Raw genomic sequence first — 20,463 nt, 5'->3', positions numbered from 1 at the left:
CCCGCAATGCTGCGATCGAAGTCAATCACAGCATTGCGGAGGTAAGTACTGCATACTCACCTCTTCCCCGCCGTCGCACGCTGTCTGAGGCTGGGTTTCGTGGTTGTCATGGTAACCCAGATGTCGTCATGACAACATCCGGGTCACCAGACAGCAGAAAGATACTTTGATCATGCACAGTGCATGACCAAAGTATCTTCTGCATCTACAGCGCTGACAGCCTGTATAGCACAGGGATGGTGCTCCATCCCTTTGTTATACAGGCGATCAGAGTATAAAAAGTGAAAGTCCCATAGTGGGACAAAGTATAAAAGTAAAAAAAAGTGTTAAAAAAATGTAGAAAAAAAATAATCCACCATAAATAAATATATAATGTACCCATCAATAAATATTATAATGAAAAAAAGCAAACAAAACAATAAAAGTACACATATTTGGTATCGCCTCGTCCGGAACGACCTGACCTATAAAACTGTCTCACAAGTTAACTCCTTTAGTGAACACGGTAAAAAATTAAAATAAAAAACAAAGCAAAAAACGATGCTTTATCATCATACCGCCAAACAAAAAATGGAATTAAACGCGATCAAAAAGATAAATATAAATAAAAATGGTACCACTGAAAACGTCATCTTGTTCCACAAAAAACAAGCCGCCATACAGCTCCATCAGCTGAAAAATAAAAAAGTTATAGCTCTCAGAATAAAGTGATGCAAAAAATATTTTTTTCTAGAAAATAGCTTTTATTGTGTAGAAGCGCCAAAACATAAAAAAAGATATAACTGTGGTACCGCTGTAAACGTACAGACCCAAAGAATAAAGCTACCTCATCAATTTTACCACACGCGGAACAGCATAAAAAAATTAATAAAAACAATTCCTGAATTGTTGGTTTTTGCTTATTCTGCCTCCCAAAAATCGGAATAGAAAGCGATAAAAAAATGTCACGTGCCTGAAAATTGTACCAATAAAAACGTCAACTCATCCCGCAAAAAACAAGTTGTCAAATGACTCTGTCGGCCAAAATATGGAAAAATTATAGCTCTCAAAATATGGCGATGCAAAAACTAGATTTTGCAATAAAATGCGTCTATTAGTGTGAGACAGCTGTCAATCATAAAAACCCGATAGGATTCTGGTATCGCTGTAATCGCACCGACCCAAAGAATAAAGTCGTCTAATCACTTATACTGCACAAGGAACGGTGTGAAAAATAAACTCTAGGGTTAGGGTTGTGCTAGGGTTGGGATTTTTTTCCAAAGCAAAAAAAAAAAAAAGATGACGATATGACGACTAGTGTTGAGCACAAGTGCTCGCTACTTGAGTTTGCATCGGGTGCTCGGGTATGCATTGAGTATCGCGGGTGCATGAGTCTCTGCCCGTTATGCTTCACAGTCAAAAAAAACGTGCGGGGATTGCCTGCCATGCACCAGCAATCCCTGCATGTTTGTTTTGGGTGTCTAATAACCTTGAAACATGTGGGCAGGACTCGAGCATGTCACTCGAGCACGTGCGATACATGGTGCATACCCGAGTACACGATGCAAACTCAAGTAGCGAGCACTTGTGCTCAAGACTAATGACAACTTATTCAATATGATGACCTAATGTTATTAAATTATGTGTCGTACCGGGTTCAAAATGTTCATTATACCCCTTGATAAAATCCTTGAGGGGTGTAGTTTCCAAAATGGGGTCACTTGTGGGGGGTTTCAACTATTTAGGCACATCAGGGGCTCTTCAAACGTGACATGGCGTCCGCCCTCAATTCCAGCCAATTTTGCGTTCAAAAAGTCACACAGTGCTCCTTCCCTTCTGAACTCTGCCATGCGCCCAAACACTGTATTTTCTCCACATATAGGGCATTGGCGTACTCAGGAGAAATTGCAAAAAGTTTTTGGGGTCCATTTTCTCCTCTTACCCTTGTGAAAATAAAAAAATTGGGGCTAAAACATAATTTTTGTGGAAAAAGTTTGATTATTTATTTTCATGGCTCCATGTTTAAACTTCTGTAAAGGTTCTCTGAGGGGTCTAGTTTCCAAAATGGTGTCACTTGTGGGGGGTTTCCACTGTTTAGTCACATCAGGGGCTCCCCAAACACAACATGGCGTCCGCTAATTATTCAAGCAAATTTTACTTTCAAAAAGTCAAATGGCGCTCCTTCCCTTCCGACCCCTGCCGTACGCCTAAACAGTGGTTTTTCCCCACATATGGGGTATCTGTGTGGTCAGAGGAAATTGAACAACAAATTTTGGGATCCATTTTTTCCTGTTAACCCTGTGAAAATAAAAAAAATTGGGTCTAAAGTAACATTTTTGTGAAAAAAGTTAAATGTTAATTTTTTTCTTCCACATTCCAAAAATTTCTGTGAAGCACTTGAAGGGTTAATAAATTTTTTGAATGTGGTTTTGAGCACCTTGGGGGTGCAGATTTTAGAGTGGTCTTACTTTTGGGTATTTTCTGTCATAAAGACCCCTCAAAGTGACTTCAAATGTGATGTGGTCCCTAAAAAAATGGTTTTGTAAATTTTGTTGGAAAAATGAGAAATCTCTGGTCAACTTTTAACCCTTATAGCTCTCTAATAAAAAAAAAAATTGGTTCCAAAATTGTGCTGATGTAAAGTACACATGTGGTAAATGTTATTTATTAACTATTTTGTGTGACATATCTCTCTGATTTAAGGGCATAAAAATTCAAAGTTTGAAAATTGCTAAATTTTCAAAAATTTTCGCCAAATTTCAGTTTTTGTCACAAATAAATGCAAGTGATATCGGAGAAATTTTACCACAATCATGAAGTACAATATGTCACGAAAAAACAATCTCAGAATCAGGGGGATCCGTTGAAGCGTTCCAGAGTAATTACCTCATAAAGTGACAGTGGTCAGAATTGTAAAAATTGGCCTTCTCATTAATGTGCAAACCACCTTGGGTAGTAAAGGGGTTAAAGGTGGTGGGAAAATATTTTTATGTATTTTTGGAGGCGAATGGTAAACTGGAACAATTGGGTGATCTACGTATAAATATTCCATTAATTTTTTTTTTAGGGCCCCTCAGTGCAAACCTTCGTTTAATAGATTATACATAGCAGCATTAAACTCAACAGTAGGATCTCTAGCTAACTCCAAATAAACATCCCTATTTTCTAAATCCATCAAATTCAATTTTTTATACAATCCTGCATTCAGTACTATAGTGCCACCTTTATCCGCTGAGCGGACTAGTATGTCTGAATTATCCTTTAAATTTTTTCAGAGCGTCTTTTTCTCTATATGTCAGATTAGAGTCCAAATGATTAGTAGAAGATAATTCATTCCTTAATTCCACTAGTTCTTTTTCAATTAAGTCCTGGAACTGATCCAGAACCAATGGTCTGGACTGAAGTGGGTAAAAGAAAGGATTACCAGCCCGAAAGTCGTCATTTAAATTTACATTTGGAATTAAAGATTCCGTCTCGAATTGTTTCATTTGTAATAAAGACTGTTGTTCTGTGAATAATAACATGGAATCCTGGCTTGTCCTAGGAGAAACTTCTTCTGAAGCTGTATTCTGTGGATTTTTCATGTCCATGAAATGACGTCGGATGGTGAGGTTACGTGCTAGTTTGTTAACATCCAGAATTGTTCTGAAAATGTCGAATTCGTTAGAAGGTGAAAAGCTCAGGCCTTTAGCCAGGAGAGAAATTGGACTCTCAGATAAGATGTAGCTAGAGAGATTCCAAACATGTGACTCTAATAATGGCAGTTTTTGCTCTGTGTTGGGTACTTGTTTGCATTTGCGCTTACGTCCCGCCCTTGTGTGATCCGCCACTAGCTGTTTCAGTAGCGGCTAGCCCTCCCTTGGAAAGGGGTGTACTCGGACGGCGGGCCCAATTGGTAGAATGGGGATGCAGTCGCGGCCTCGGCCCGGTCCGTGCTCAGGGCGCACACATTAAAAATAGGGGCCAGTTGATGAGTGGCAATTATGAGTGGATAAACGACTACGCCACCTGTGGTGTCTGGTGATGCGCCACCAGCGCTGCTACAGTCCACTGAGGCGGCATGTTGTGGCAGCCGATGGTAGTACTACTCCCCACAGGCAGAGCAGGGCCTCAGGGCAGAGGAAACAGGAGGATGAGGGGAGTCGTAGTAGGTGCAGTGGTGCGGTGTGGTGTCGCGCTGCAATAATGGACCAGAGGCAATGGATGTAGTCTTCCAAGCTTTACTCACGTTGTTAGAGGTCAGCTGCAAGGCTTCTCCTTGCTCCTCATCGCGTGCTGTGGCCACCAGATAAGGGGGTTCGGCACACCCCAGTAGTTCAGGTGCGTCTATCAGGACCCCCAGCACCAGCCTGTTATCTCCCCCTTGGGCCTCTCCTGTCCCTGTGCAGTGCGTGTTGCAAGGCTGGGTCTCCCTCTGGCTATACACAGAACAAGGGCATGGGTGGCGACTCCGCTCCGTCCGTTACCCGGTGGGAACCACTTAGCCTCCGGGCTTTTCCGACTGAGACGTGAAGTAACAAAGTCAGATATCGGGGGCCGGTACCCCTCTTGCAGCAGGAGTCCCTCTGATTAGGCCAGAATGGAGAGTACAGGTGGCGTATGCCGCTCCGTCCGTATTCCCTGGGATCCTTTTGCCTGCGGAGCTCTCCTCCTCAACTCCCCTACAGGCCTTCTTAAGCAGGGACCTTGACCGGGTAGAGACCTCCGTTAACTCTATCCCGCTCCTCGTCTCAAGGCCAGAGCACGAGGACCGTGCATCTCCAGCACGCTGCAGGCTCCTACACAAGGCCACTGCCAGCTGTGAAGACCACAATCAAACAACCTTGAACTTAAGATGGCTGGCTATTAAATATGTACTGTATCTACAAGTATAACCTAAAAGTGCGTCCTCCACCCTCACCCACTACATGGTTCCCCCTATCTTTGGTTCCCTCATCTCCATTATCCTGCTGGGGCAGCACACTAGTGCATACTAGCCCCCCATAGGACAGGAGTGTGTAGTGTTGAGTGATGAGGTGGGGTCCTGACAGGTACTCCATCCTTACCTGGGAGAGGAGATACAACACCTCTTTCACAAGATGCAGTACCCCCCTGTGGCGACCGAACCTTCAGGGGCGCCACATTCCCCCCTGGTGAAACACCGCACATCCGCGGGCTGCAAAGAGAGCAAAACATGGAATAGACTTTTTATATGCTTTTTCACAACAATCAACAATCTTCCCATTATGGGAGGCTCTGATTCTTAAAGGTTGCAGATAAATAGTACAAAAGTATAAAAACATCAAAGAGACATTATGCATATAGACAGCTTGGTAGGAAAATAGAAAAAGAGGCAGTTCAGCAGCAAGAGGGACCTGTCCCAAACCCTCAACGTAGGCCCTGGGGTAGCTGCAGGGCATGGAGATCCTGTGTTGGACCTCCAGGAGAGCCACTCCAGACAGGTTTTGCTTCTGAGGTCTGAGGTAGAAGTAGAAGTAGGTTTTGTATAAAACCAATAGGGAGTACCTAAATAGATGCATAACTATATGCAATAGAGTCTGTCTACAGCCAGTCCGCAGGGACAAATATCTCTCTAAACCAGGAGGAAAACATGGTAATGAACATAAACAATCAACAAGTCAACTCAAAGGTACAGCCTCCGGGGCCACTTAGTCCAGGTACCTCCACCTAGGGAAAGGCTCGTTCTTGCTCACGGAGCCAGACCGGTCCCCTACCGGCAGGTGCGCAGGGGCCTCACCCTGGAATACTCTATGTACATCCAGGGCGTACCACCCACGCTCCCCATGGTGGCGGGTGTACGACACCAACTCACCCGGGTAGAGATTCCGGCCAGGGTCATCCCTCCTCAGTTGTGGCTCGAAGTCTCTGCGGTTCACAAATACGTCCTGAGCAAACTGGGGACTCCTGATGAAGCCCCACCAAGCCTCCTGGTGGAAGCGGACGATTAGTCCTTCCTCCCGGGGGCTTGGATGGGCTGCCTCCTCCTGGCAGGCCTTGGACTTAGCGGCCTTAGCGCACACCTCCAGGCACTCGCAGCGTACCCGCCTCTCCCGCCGCTCCTTGTCTAGCTGGAGGAGCTCCTTGCGGCAGAAGTCCTTACGCCTCCGCGCTTCCGCCCGGGTCTCCTGGGGGAAGCCCATTAGGTCCCCCCTGGTTGTCCCAGACCATCTCCTCCGCCGCCGGGCAGGTAACCAGTGGCGCTGGCTGTCGCGACAACAGGGGTTGCTGCAGGTCCTTCGGTGACGCGGACCAGTCCGGGTTGGGGCAGGTAGTGTCCCCACTAAGCACAGGCTCTTCTAGGCCGGGAGTCGGGAGGCATTGCAGGCCTCCGGCGGAGAACGACACGTGGGCCTCCAGCTCCGGAGCGAAAATCTGCTCCCAAACAATGGCGCCCGGGGACAGGGGTGCCGGCATTAGATCCACTAGGGCCTCCAAGCGTCTCTCACCTGGGACAGGGGTTTGTATCTTACCCAGTCCTGGGCTGCACGCGGCCTCTGAGGTTTCTTCCTCCTGAGTTGCTGCTCCGCTTTCTTGGCTTGCAGCACCTTGGCGGCGGGACCGGTTCTTCTGCAGCACCTCCTCTCTCCATGTCTCCATGCTGCGGACACCGCACGCTGGGCATCTGCGACCCTCCGGGTCAGGTCCTGTGACTCCACTCGGAGGAACTCGGCCTCCTCCGGGGTCAGGTGAATCCCCTGTAATCTGAGCGAGGCAGCAGTTGGTGGGGCGGCATCGGAGCATCTCTCCTGCGCTGCTTCCATCCTTGCTGCTGGGTGTGGAGTCTCTAGGATTGTTGTGGCCACACCTTGTTGTTGCTTACTCCTCCTTCTCTTGGGGCGGCTCCAGGGCGGCTGGCTGACAGGCACTCCTTGGGACGTCCCATACGTCTTGATGGACAATACCTCGCGGACAGTCTCTAATGCAAGGGCCGGTCCTAGCTGTTGGCGCCATGGGGGAAACCAGACCCATGATGGGAGGTGCTGGGTGGTTGTCCTTTTTGCACACAATGGCGTCCGTTCTTCTTGGGCGGGCGCCATCTTGGGTGTTAAAGACAGTCTGTTGTAAAGGCGCGCAGTACCCGCTGGCAATGGGAATCACTTCTTCCGTTGCTGCGGGCACGCAATCCTGCCGACTACGCCAGTGATGTTTGACCCGCCACTAGCTGTTTCAGTAGCGGCTAGCCCTCCCTGGGAAAGGGGTGTACTCGGACGGCGGGCCTAGTTGGTAGAATGGGGATGCAGTCGCGGCCTCGTCCTGGTCCGTGCCCAGAGCGTACACATTAAAAATAGGGGCTAGTTGATGAGTGGCAATTATGAGTGGATAAACGACTACACCACCTGTGGTGTCTGGTGATGTGCTACCAACGCTGCTGCAGTCCTCTGAGGTGGGATGTTGTGGCAGCGGACAGTAGCACTACTCCCCACAGGCGGAGCAGGGCCTCAGGGCAGAGGAAACAGGAGGATGAGGGGAGTCGTAGTAGGTGCAGTTGTGCGGTGTGGTGTCCCGCTGCAATAATGGACCGGAGGCAATGGATGTAGTCTTCCAAGCTTTACTCATGTTGTTAGAGGTCAGCTGCAAGGCTTCTCCTTGCTCCTCACGGCGTGCTGCGGCCACCAGAGAAGGGGGTTTGGCACACCCCGGTAGTTCAGGTGCGTCTATCAGGACCCCCAGCACCAGCCTGTTCTCTCCTCCTTGGGCCTCTCCTGTCCGTCTGCAGTGCATGTTGCAAGGCTGGGTCTCCCTCTGGCTATACACAGAACAAGGGCACGCGTTGGCGACTGCGCTCCTTCCGTTACCCGGTGGGAACCACTTAGCCTCCGGGCTTTTCCGACTGAGACATGAAGTAACAAAGTCAGATATCGGGGACCGGTACCCCTCTTGCAGCAGGAGTCCCTCAGACTAAGCCAGAATGGAGAGTACAGGTGGCGTATGCCGCTCTGTCCGTATTCCATGGGATCCTTTTGCCTGCGGAGCTCTCCTCCTCAGCTCCCCTCCAGGCCTTCTTAAGCAGGGACCTTGACCGGGTAGAGACCTCCGTTAACTCTATCCCGCTCCTCGTCTCAAGGCCAGAGCACGAGGACCATGCATCTCCAGCACGCTGCAGGCTCCTACACAAGGCCACTGCCAGCTGTGAAGACCACAATCAAACAATCTTGAACTTAAGATGGCTGGCTATTAAATATGTACTGTATCTACAAGTGTAACCTAAAAGTGCGTCCTCCACCCTCACCCACTACATGGTTCCCCCTATCTTTGGTTCCCCCATCTCCATTATCCTGCTGGGGCAGCACCCTAGTGCATACTAGCCCTCCATAGGACAGGATTGTGTAGTGTTGAGTGATGAGGTGGGGTCCTGACAGGTGCTCCATCCTAACCTGGGAGAGGAGATACCACACCTCTTTCTCAAGATGCAGTACCCCCCTGTGGCGACCGAACCCTCAAGGGCGCCACACCCTCTTCCTTCGTTTTTTGTAATTGTTCCACCAGCACTAGATAATTTATTTTTGACAAAATAGAATTGTTGCATTTCTCCCATTGAACTCATAGATGAATCTGAGTAATCATCAGAGGTGGCAGCAAAAGAATTATCCGTAACATCATCATGCTCCTTAAAACTCCCTCTTCCAGATCTCTGAAAACGTTTGTGGGAGCGTTTTTTTTAAGATGGATGGTAATTGTTTATTCCAACTATAAATCTTGTTCTGCGCATAGTCCTCACTGTCCCTTTTGAACTTGGATCTTTTTATATCCATAATGGTGTTCTCCAACTTGGCCAAATTAGATTTCAGCTTGTCATTACAAATAATAAATTCTTTTAGTTGCACATATTTCCCCAAAGACGATTGTATATTTTTAATATCCAATTTAATTTAAGTCAGTTCCAGTTCCTCATGTTTGATTATGAGGTGCATAAGATTCAGTGAACATTGACTAAGAATCGCATTCTGATCTTCTTGAAAACCGTCATTGTATATAGTGGTGGCGACTTTTTTTTTAAACGCAGACCTCTAGGGATCATTTCCTTTTTTATATATGTGTCCAAGGTTGTGAGATCCCACCAAACTTTAAGTTCTCTGGTCATTTTGTTTTCCATCTGGAACATGAGATCTTTAAATTCATCCGGTTCTGTTGTCACCACTGACGGTTTATTATCAAAAATAGATGCTAGTTTGTTCAGTCTAGCCGAACAATCCTCTGTGTCACTGAAATTCATTATGTCAAATTGAGGGGATGTGAAAATCCACAGGGACTCCCGGTTCAGAAGTGTGCACTTGCAGTCAGACAAGCCAATGGCCTGGTAACAGGGGCCAAGCAGAGTCGGGTATGTGGTAATACAAGTGGGCAGTGGAATGAGTCGAGGTTTTGGTAATCATGGTGTAACAGATCGGGCAGACTGACTGGGCAGGAGAGAATTTCATGTTTTCTTGATTATAGCATCATGCGGAGAATTCCTGATCCTTAATATTAAAAGGGGTTGTCCGGGACTTTTTTTTTTTTTTTACCATGGACCTAAGAACTAACAGGCAAGTATTTGCTAACTATGTGCCTGTTGTGCCAGGCGCCGATATCTGCTGGTTCAGAGTGGTCACGGAGCGCTCCTGACAGTGATTTTTCAGCTCCCGCTCTGATCTGTTGATGGGGTGTGACTGCCGGTGTCATGCTGATTGACAGCTGGCTCCCTGCTGCCTAACTGCAGGGAGCCGTCTGTCAATCAGCATAAAGTTGGCAGTCACGCCTCTTTGACAGAGCAGTCGGGAAGAGGAAGAGCTGTTCTGTTGACGTGAAGCAGCAGAATCGCTGTTAGGAGCGGTCCAGGAGCAATCTGAGCCACCACAGGGTAGAACAAGCACGTAATAAGCAATTACCTGCCTGATAGTTCTTAGGCCCATTGCATTTTTCTATCTCACCCTGTAGGAGTCACCTTCTCCTCAACCAAAAAGAGAAGGTGCATATCCACCGACATTGTGATGCGCCAGCTTCCAGATCCAATTGCAGATAAAATTATGATTTTATTGTTAATCCATTAAAAAGATATACACATTGCAAAAATAAAATAAATAAAGGTGGAGACCTCTGTGAAACCTACACGTTTCGAACGCCAAACGTTCTTCGTCCTGCTATAGAAATACATGTAGGGAGTTACAATTTACATGCTCGACCGCGCCATCATATGGGCGTGTTAATCGTTCCTCACGCCCAATTTTCTAAGTAAAGAAATGATAGGGTGTGGGAATAACAGAATAAAAACAAGTGATCTAATCTTGAAAAGTAGGCAGTGTGTATAAAAAATACACAAAGATGATACAAACAATATGATATATACATTAACATAAAGTCAAAAAGATAATAAAAGAAAAGTGCTAAACCTGTGTCAGAGAAATAGCTCAGAGCTTAGCGCAAGGAAGCACTCCTTAGAAGAACTCCTTAGGAAAACAGATACAACTACAGCAAGCTGTACCTTCCAGGACTGACCAATGACCAAAATCCAAGCTCTGATTTAATAAGATCACGGTTACACCCACATACCTTCTATTGGTGAGCTCATATGAGGACTTGTCATAGGTGTGCTAGATCTTTTAGAAGTTTATGAGATCCCCAACTTTCAGGATATCTTCGCCCATGGAGGTCTCGGGCGGGAAATATCATGGTCATGTTTTCTATCATGATTTTACCTTTCTATAGAGATGAAACATGGTATGGATAGTGACGCGCCCCTGGGCCTGCTGTGTCGCGCAGCGTCTCGCGCACGGGGGCTTTACCCGGAACCGGATCAGATGAGGGTTGTAGTCTCCGGGTGGCGGGGACCCGGTCCGTGCCCAGGGAGTCAAACTCAGTGTGTGGCAGTCTTGATAGATGTTATTTGAGTGTCGACTACGCCACCCGTTGATTTGCAGCTATGGAGCTGCCGCTGCAGGGCAGACCGCTGAGGCCGGTGTAGAATTGTGCAGCGTGATAGTGTAACCCCCAACGGGAGGGGTATGGCCTCAGGGCAGCCGACGTGGAAGATGGGGGTAGCAGGGACCACTCAGAGACAGTGCGGTGTAATTCAGGGTCTTTACTGGTAACAACGATAGACCCTCCCGGAGTACTTGCTAGGGAACGGGGCCTGGTCAGTCCTTGAGCAGATGGGATCTCCCCTGGCCAGGCGGAGTTGTAGGCCTCCCAAACTGACTGTACTCTTCTGGCTACCTTGCTAGAAGCGGATATAAGTAGCCCACGTCCCTGAGTGTACCGTGTGGTGCTCACCCGTATGGCCGGTGACTCGGGGCCTTCTAATGGCTTCCGCTCCACGATGGCGGTGCTGGTCCCACGCGTGTGACCGTGCCTTCGGGTTTCTGGGCCTGAGGACCTGAAATCCCCTGCCGGTCGGCTTCTGCTGCTGGGTCAGAGTTAGTCCCCACAGCCTCGGACGCCGGGTCCGGTAAGAAAACTTCTCAGTCAGGGCGAGCTCTGCAGCTGCCAGCCCCTGACTCGTAGTAGTATTGCTCCCACTGAGCTTCTGCTGTTTCTTCCTATGACTGTTTCTTGTCTCTACTCTCCTTGACTCCTAACCCTGCTTCAGCCCCGGGTTTATATAGGGGAAGTTCTTCCCCTCCCAAGACTGGGCAGGAGGTGTGGCATGCACAGGATCCCTGACCAAAGGACCTCCCACCTGCTCTCAGACATAACATCTCTATCACTGTGGCAACCAGACCCCTGGGGTGTCACATTCCCCCCTAGTGAAATTTAGTACTCCGGGACTAAACATATTTTAGAAAAACATAACAAGATAAAAACAATAATAATACAATAAGAAAAACATATAAAGATGGTTACGGCATGTCCGTAACCGGGTGCAGTCTTTGAAGAAAAGCAAGGTGTCCATTTCACCAAAACAGGGAGACGTAACCAGGTAGGGGTTTGTCCTACCCCGAGTCCTTAACAGTCTTTAGTCCGTCCTGGGTTACGCTCCAACTATGTACAGGGATTCCCGGTAAATCCGCCAAGGACTCCTACAAATAACTAGAAACACAAAATTATACACAAGCAACAATACACAGGTAGACATAAATAAAACAATTTATACACTTCAAATCCTCCACCGTGCGGGTAACTGGCCTCTAGTGGCCCTAGTGGACCTACGGAGCTGACTGCCTAGCCCTGAACTACAGGGTGTAGGAGCTGTCAAGGGTAAACTGGGCAGCTGTCTACCGGCTCTTTGGCTCACTAGGGATATGGCAGGCTCACTGCAAACAGAGGGTTGATCCTCCTGGTCTGCGGGTGTGGGGTCTTCTGCCTCCTGGACCGGCTGTTCTTCCAGCTCTACCTGTTGCTCCGTAGGTGCTTAGGATGCTGGTTGGAGGAAGGTGAGTACGGGTACCACAACTGCACCATTGACTTGAGTCCAAGACCGAGGGAAGTCCCCGAGCACAGTACTAACCATATCTTCCCTTTCCTCTACGGGTCGATGGTCTTCTTGTTCCTCTTCAGGGTTCCTCAGTTGTTCGGGACACTTCTTCAGGTGGTCCTGGGATACAATAGCTGTGGTTTCCCCTCCGTCTTTACTGATGGTACAAACCTTCGGGTTCTCGTGGCTTGAGGGCAGTACGGTGTACGGGTCCTTTTCCCACTGGTCGTCCAACTTGTGGAGCCGTCTCTTCCTCTTCAAGACCTGCTCTCCGGGTACCAGGGGAACAGCGGGAGCATACTGGTTGTAAGTTTTCTCTTGTTTTTCCCTAGCCTGACAGAGACTTCGCTCCACGCTCTCCTGTACTCTCCGGTACTGCTGCTGCCTCTCTGTGTCCCAGTCTGTTTCTGGTGAAGTGTCCTCGGGTGTCAGGACTCCCATTTCCAGGTCAACAGGTAACTTACCAGGTCTTGCCCTCATTAGGTAAGCCGGGGTACAGTTGGTGGAACCTACCGGGATGTGGTTGTATAGATCCACCAGATCGGGCAACTTCTCAGGCCACAGACTGCGTTCTTCCAGGGGCAATGTTTTTAAAAGATCCATTACCACCTGGTTCATTTTCTCACAAAGTCCATTAGTTTGCGGATGGTAGGGTGTCGTCCTTATCTTCCGGCAGCCATACAGATTGCAGAATTCTTGGAAGACCTCCGCTTCAAAGGCAGGTCCCTGGTCCGTCAGCACTTGGTCCGGGTACCCGTGTGGACGGCAAAAGTGCTGCTGGAAGGCTCTAGCTGCTGTTTGAGCCGTTAAGTCCTTGACGGGGACGACAACCAAGAACCGGGAGTAATGATCCACGATGGTTAACGCGTAGACGTAGCCACTTCTGCTTGGGGTCAGTTTTACATGATCCAAGGCTACCAGTTCCAACGGTTGCCGGGTGACGATGGACTGCAGGGGAGTCTTCTGGCTGGCACGGTCCTTCCTTCTCAGGTTGCACGGGCCACAGTCTCTGCACCACTTCTCAATGGTTCCCCTCATGCCTACCCAGTGGAATCGCTCGCGCAGCAGGAACTCCAGCTTCTTCCACCCGAAGTGTCCAGCTCCGTCGTGGTATGCCTCCATCACCATGGCTACGTCTCTTCGTGGCACCACTACTTGCCAGAGTAGTTCATGCGTCCGGGAGTTAACCATTCTGCGACACAACTTCCCCTTGTAAAGGAACAGTCGACTCCTCTCTGCCCATAGTTGTTTGGCTTCCTCCGGAGCGTCTGGTTCAAGGCAAGCCTCCGGGCGAGTCAGCATCTCCTTCACCAGTCGGACGGCAGGGTCGCTGTCTTGCGTTTCTGCCCAGTTGTAGTGAGGTAAGGGGTTCAACGTAGCAGCCTGCTTACTCCTTACCCGGTGGGAATACTGGATAGTCCCATGACGGTGGAACGCAGGGAGTTCAACTTCTTCCAGTCCCTCCGGATCTTCTCCTTCGTCCGGCAGGTTGGGCATCCTGGACAGGGCATCCGCGTTGGTATTGGAGCGTCCGGCCCGGTATTTGATTGTGAACTCATAGTTGGACAGACGGGCCATCCACCTCTGCTCCAGGGCACCGAGTCTTGCCGTGTCCAGGTGTGTCAACGGGTTGTTATCCGTGTACACGGTGAACCGGGAAGAAGCGAGGTAATGCTTAAAGCGCTCGGTGACTGCCCATACTACGGCCAGGAACTCTAGCTTAAATGAGCTGTAATTCTCGGGGTTCCTTTCGGTGGGTCGCAGTTTTCGGCTGGCGTAGGCGATTACTCGTTCCTTCCCCTGCTGGATCTGGGACAGTACGGCTCCTAGCCCGATGTTACTGGCGTCGGTGTAGAGGATAAAGGGCTGGCTATAATCCGGGTACTCCAGGATTTCGTCCCCCGTGAGGGCCATCTTCAGCTGGCGGAAGGACTCTTCTTCCAGCTCCTCCCATTTGAAGGGCGGCTTCTGGTTCTTGGCCTTCCGGGACTGGCCTATCAGGAGGTCCTGCATAGGTGCTGCCTTTTTGGTGAAACCGGGAATAAACCTTCGGTAGTAGCCTACCAACCCGAGGAACTGCCGCACTTCTTTTACGCTGGAGGGGCTTGGCCATTCCTTAATTGCGGTGATCTTATCAGGGTCGGGAGCCACTCCGTCAGCGCTCACCACGTGTCCCAGGTACTGCACCTTTGGTTTCAGGAGGTGACACTTGGAGGGTTTCACCTTTAGGCCGTAACTCGCCAGAGCTTCGAACACTTCCGCCAGGTGTTTCAGGTGGTCCTCATACGTCTTGGAATATACGATGACATCGTCCAGGTACAACAGGACCGTCTCGAAGTTTCTGTGGCCCAGACAACACTCCATTAGTCGTTGGAAGGTTCCTGGTGCGTTGCAGAGTCCGAACGGCATGCAGGTGAACTCGCTAAGTCCCATCGGGGTGGTGAATGCGGTCTTCTCCCGGTCCGCCTCTGCTACAGGAACCTGCCAGTACCCGCTAGTGAGATCCAAGGTAGAGAAGAAGTTAGCAGATCTTAAAGCAGCCAATGACTCCTCTATCCTTGGTAAGGGGTACGCATCCTTGTGTGTGATACGGTTGATTTTCCGGTAATCTACACACATCCTCATGGTGTTGTCTTTTTTTCTGACTAAGACTAGTGGAGCTGCACAGGGGCTACAGCTATCCCTGATCACCCCAGCCTCCTTCATGTCTCTAAGCATCCCCTTGGCGTGTTGGTAGTGGGCAGGGGGTACGGGTCGATACCTCTCTTTTATAGGAGGATGGTCTCCCGTGGGGATGTGGTGTTCTACCCCCTTGACTCGCCCGAAATCTAACGGGTGTTTACTGAACACTCTCTCGTACTCCTGAACCACCCGATAGACTCCTTGTTTCTGGTGTGAGGGAGTGGAGTCAGTACCCAGATGTAGTTGCTGACACCAGTCCTCCATGTTTTTCTTAGAGCCGTTACCTTCCTCCGGGTGAGATGGAGGCAAGGGTTCCACAGATTGTATAGAATTTTGGTTAATGGTATATAATTTGGCTAGCGTGGCATACCGGGGCAGGTACACTTCCCTCTCCCCGATATTTATTATGCGAACGGGCACCCCCCATGGCGTACATCAACCACCCCCCGTGCTGTCAAAATGGTGGGCCTACTGTCTGAGTAAACTGGTTCTACCATTGCCTGGTAATCCCTACCTCTCAGACCAATAGCTGCCCGGCACCAAATCATCATTTCACTTTTTGGGGGCATGGCAATAGGAAAAGGGTCACACATTCTTACGCTACCAATCTCACCGCCGGAGAGTTCCACCTGTTGCCGTCGCATCAGTGCCCGGATCTCTTTCTGGAGCACCCGCTGCTCGCCGGAGCTGGCGTTCTTGGCAACCTGCTGTAAAAGGAAAATCACCTCTGCAAGACAATTTTCAATTACATTAGTTCCTAGCGTTATCTTTGGGTGACTCTCGTGTTTGTCAATGTCTACAATAATCAGTCCCTGTGCTGCTAGTTCGACTCTACCGATTTTGATGGTCACCTCTTTAAATCCGATCTGTGGCACGGGCTGGCCATTGCTGGCGATGATACTCAAGTCGTCGTCAGGGTAGCGGGTAATATCCGAGTCATTCCAGTACTGCTTAAAGAGCACGTACGGGATGGTGGTGACCTGTGACCCGGTGTCCAGTAGGGCACTCATGGGAATGCCATCCAGTACCACAGGCAAGACTGGACGTCCTCCCACATATCTGTCGCGCCAGTTCGATGGGCCTGGTGATCTTTTTCCTGGGGGTTGGCCCTCTACCCCAGGTTGTGCCCGTTTAAAGAACAGTACCTTGCCATATGTCCGGGTTGATTGCAGCGGCGGCAGATGGGTCGTCCGTCCTCGCTGTATCGGTCACTGGGTCTTCCTCTGGCCGGTGGGGTCCTCCTTGGTCGACGCCACGGGATGTCCTCCGGTCCGGATGCCAGCTGGATCTTCCCTGGGGTGGAAACCTGTAAAGACTGCACAGTTCGGGTTAGCGCAGCAACGCTCTTAGCTAGCTCTTGGACCTGATGGTGTAGGTCTGGAGCCGGGTCATTGTCCAAAGCCTGCGCATCAGTCTCCACAGGCCCTGCCGACAAGGGCGCCGTCTCCTGGTGGTAAGTAATAGCTGGGCGCCTGTGGGTCATAACGCCACCCGGTGCCGGTTCTCGGAGCACCCGGATGGCTCTGTCCTTGAACTGTGCAAAGCCCAGATGGGGATCCTGTAAGGCCATCGCCCGCAACTGGGTTCGGTGGGCATTACAATACAGTCCCTCTATAAATTGTTCAGTCAACAGCCTGTCCTCGTTTCCCACTCCATCAGGGTCGGTCTGCTTAATGGCCCTCAGGGCCTCTTGTAGGTTTAGTGCATAGTCCCTTATACTCTCATGCGCTCGCTGCTTGCACCCGTAGAATCTAAGCTTAATCTCGGCTGAGGTGCGGGTATCAAAGGTATCCTTCAGCCGGGTTAGTATCCCTGCGACAGTCTTCCTCCCAGGTGGCCAGGATTTTACTTCCCTTTTAGCTGCCCCGGTTAGTTGGGCCACCAGGATGCTCACTTTTTGCTCTTCTGTGAGGGGGTACACCTGGAAGAGGCTATCCAGCTTTTCTCTAAAGTCATGCAGGGTATGTGACTCCCCTGAGTACTGGGGTAGCCAAGCTGCTCCCGGGATATAGGGCATGGTGAAGGGCATAACTGCAGCAGCGGTGGCGCTGGCGGGGGTTGAGGCAGTGAAGCTTTCCTCCGTATCCGACATCTTCCTCCCCCCTAGTGGACCGTGGCCTACCTTGCGATGATCCTGTTCCGTAGGCCGCGGCTCCGCAGTAGATCGTCAGGGTTGAGGACCTTCCGTCGCGCTCCGGTGACGTCGGCGTCTGCTGGGCTCCTTCCAGGACCTTACGCAACGTCCGGACGTGAGGCGGGGCTTCAGTTCTCGCGCGCTTTCGAAGTCCACGCCCCTCTTCTTCCCGCGCGGCGTCCTCAAGATGGCGTCCAATGGCGGGAAAACTCCACGGATGGCGGGAAGAAGGCCGAAGATGGCGCCGGATGGCGGGAAAACTTCGCGGATGGCGGGAAGAAGGCAGAAGATGGCGCCGGATGGCGGGAAACCTCACCACTGGTAAGTTTGAACAGTCTTTGCTTTTCAGGCACGCAGTACCCGGTGGTTGCGGGCACGAAATCCTGCCGACTACGCCAAAGTTGACGCGCCCCTGGGCCTGCTGTGTCGCGCAGCGTCTCGCGCACGGGGGCTTACCCGGAACCGGATCAGATGAGGGTTGTAGTCTCCGGGTGGCGGGGACCCGGTCCGTGCCCAGGGAGTCAAACTCAGTGTGTGGCAGTCTTGATAGATGTTATTTGAGTGTCGACTACGCCACCCGTTGATTTGCAGCTATGGAGCTGCCGCTGCAGGGCAGACCGCTGAGGCCGGTGTAGAATTGTGCAGCGTGATAGTGTAACCCCCAACGGGAGGGGTATGGCCTCAGGGCAGCCGACGTGGAAGATGGGGGTAGCAGGGACCACTCAGAGACAGTGCGGTGTAATTCAGGGTCTTTACTGGTAACAACGATAGACCCTCCCAGAGTACTTGCTAGGGAACGGGGCCTGGTCAGTCCTTGAGCAGATGGGATCTCCCCTGGCCAGGCGGAGTTGTAGGCCTCCCAAACTGACTGTACTCTTCTGGCTACCTTGCTAGAAGCGGATATAAGTAGCCCACGTCCCTGAGTGTACCGTGTGGTGCTCACCCGTATGGCCGGTGACTCGGGGCCTTCTAATGGCTTCCGCTCCACGATGGCGGTGCTGGTCCCACGCGTGTGACCGTGCCTTCGGGTTTCTGGGCCTGAGGACCTGAAATCCCCTGCCGGTCGGCTTCTGCTGCTGGGTAAGAGTTAGTCCCCACAGCCTCGGACGCTGGGTCCGGTAAGAAAGCTTCTCAGTCAGGGCGAGCTCTGCAGCTGCCAGCCCCTGACTCGTAGTAGTATTGCTCCCACTGAGCTTCTGCTGTTTCCACCGGCCAGAGGAAGACCCAGTGACCGGTACAACGAGGACGGACGACCCATCTGCCGCCGCTGCAATCAACCCGGACATATGGCAAGGTACTGTCCTTTAAACTGGCACAACCTGGGGGTAGAGGGCCAACCCCCAGGAAAAAGATCACCAGGCCCATCGAACTGGCGCGACAAATATGTCGGAGGACGTCCAGTCTTGCCTGTGGTACTGGATGGCATCCCTATGAGTGCCCTACTGGACACCGGGTCACAGGTCACCACCATCCCGTACGTGCTCTTCAAGCAGTACTGGAATGACTCGGATATAACCCGCTACCCTGACGACGACTTGAGTATCATCGCCAGCAATGGTCAGCCCGTGCCACAGATCGGATTTAAAGAGGCGACCATTAAAATTGGTAGAGTCGAACTAGCAGCACAGGGACTGATTATTGTAGACATTGACAAACACGAGAGTCACCCAAAGATAACGCTAGGAACTAATGTAATTGAAAATTGTCTTGCAGAGGTGATTTTCCTTTTACAGCAGGTTGCCAAGAACGCCAGCTCCGGCGAGCAGCGGGTGCTCCAGAAAGAGATCCGGGCACTGATGCGACGGCAACAGGTGGAACTCTCCGGCGGTGAGATTGGTAGCGTAAGAATGTGTGACCCTTTTCCTATTGCCATGCCCCCAAAAAGTGAAATGATGATTTGGTGCCGGGCAGCTATTGGTCTGAGAGGTAGAGATTACCAGGCAATGGTAGAACCAGTTTACTCAGACAGTAGGCCCACCATCTTGACAGCACGGGGGGTGGTTAATGTACGCCATGGGAGGGTGCCCGTTCGCATAATCAATATCGGGAAGAGGGAAGTGTACCTGCCCCGGTATGCCACGCTAGCCAAATTATATACCATTAACCAAAATGCTATACAATCTGTGGAACCCTTGCCTCCATCTCACCCGGAGGAAGGTAACGGCTCTAAGAAAACAATGGAGGACTGGTGTCAGCAACTACATTTGGGTACTGACTCCACTCCCTCACATCAGAAACAGGGAGTCTATCGGGTGGTTCAAGAGTACGAGAGAGTGTTTAGTAAACACCCGTTAGACTTCGGGCGAGTCAAGGGGGTAGAACACCACATCCCCACGGGAGACCATCCTCCCATAAAAGAGAGGTATCGACCCGTACCCCCTGCACACTACCAACACGCCAAGGGGATGCTTAGAGACATGAAGGAGGCTGGGGTGATCAGGGATAGCTGTAGCCCCTGGGCAGCTCCACTAGTCTTAGTCAGAAAAAAAGACAACACCATGAGGATGTGTGTAGATTACCGGAAAATCAACCGTATCACACACAAGGATGCGTACCCCTTACCAAGGATAGAGGAGTCATTGGCTGCTTTAAGATCTGCTAACTTCTTCTCTACCTTGGATCTCACTAGCGGGTACTGGCAGGTTCCTGTAGCAGAGGCGGACCGGGAGAAGACCGCATTCACCACCCCGATGGGACTTAGCGAGTTCACCTGCATGCCGTTCGGACTCTGCAACGCACCAGGAACCTTCCAACGACTAATGGAGTGTTGTCTGGGCCACAGAAACTTCGAGACGGTCCTGTTGTACCTGGACGATGTCATCGTATATTCCAAGACGTATGAGGACCACCAGAAACACCTGGCGGAAGTGTTCGAAGCTCTGGCGAGTTACGGCCTAAAGGTGAAACCCTCCAAGTGTCACCTCCTGAAACCAAAGGTGCAGTACCTGGGACACGTGGTGAGCGCTGACGGAGTGGCTCCCGACCCTGATAAGATCACCGCAATTAAGGAATGGCCAAGCCCCTCCAGCATAAAAGAAGTGCGGCAGTTCCTCGGGTTGGTAGGCTACTACCGAAGGTTTATTCCCGGTTTCACCAAAAAGGCAGCACCTATGCAGGACCTCCTGATAGGCCAGTCCCGGAAGGCCAAGAACCAGAAGCCGCCCTTCAAATGGGAGGAGCTGGAAGAAGAGTCCTTCCGCCAGCTGAAGATGGCCCTCACGGGGGACGAAATCCTGGCGTACCCGGATTATAGCCAGCCCTTTATCCTCTACACCGACGC

Source organism: Phyllobates terribilis, unplaced genomic scaffold, assembly GCF_046119375.1.
Source record: "Phyllobates terribilis strain yellow unplaced genomic scaffold, ASM4611937v1 Scaffold_411__1_contigs__length_1673714, whole genome shotgun sequence".
In the NCBI taxonomy this organism is placed as follows: Eukaryota; Metazoa; Chordata; class Amphibia; order Anura; family Dendrobatidae; genus Phyllobates; species Phyllobates terribilis.
This window is presented reverse-complemented; position numbering follows the sequence as displayed.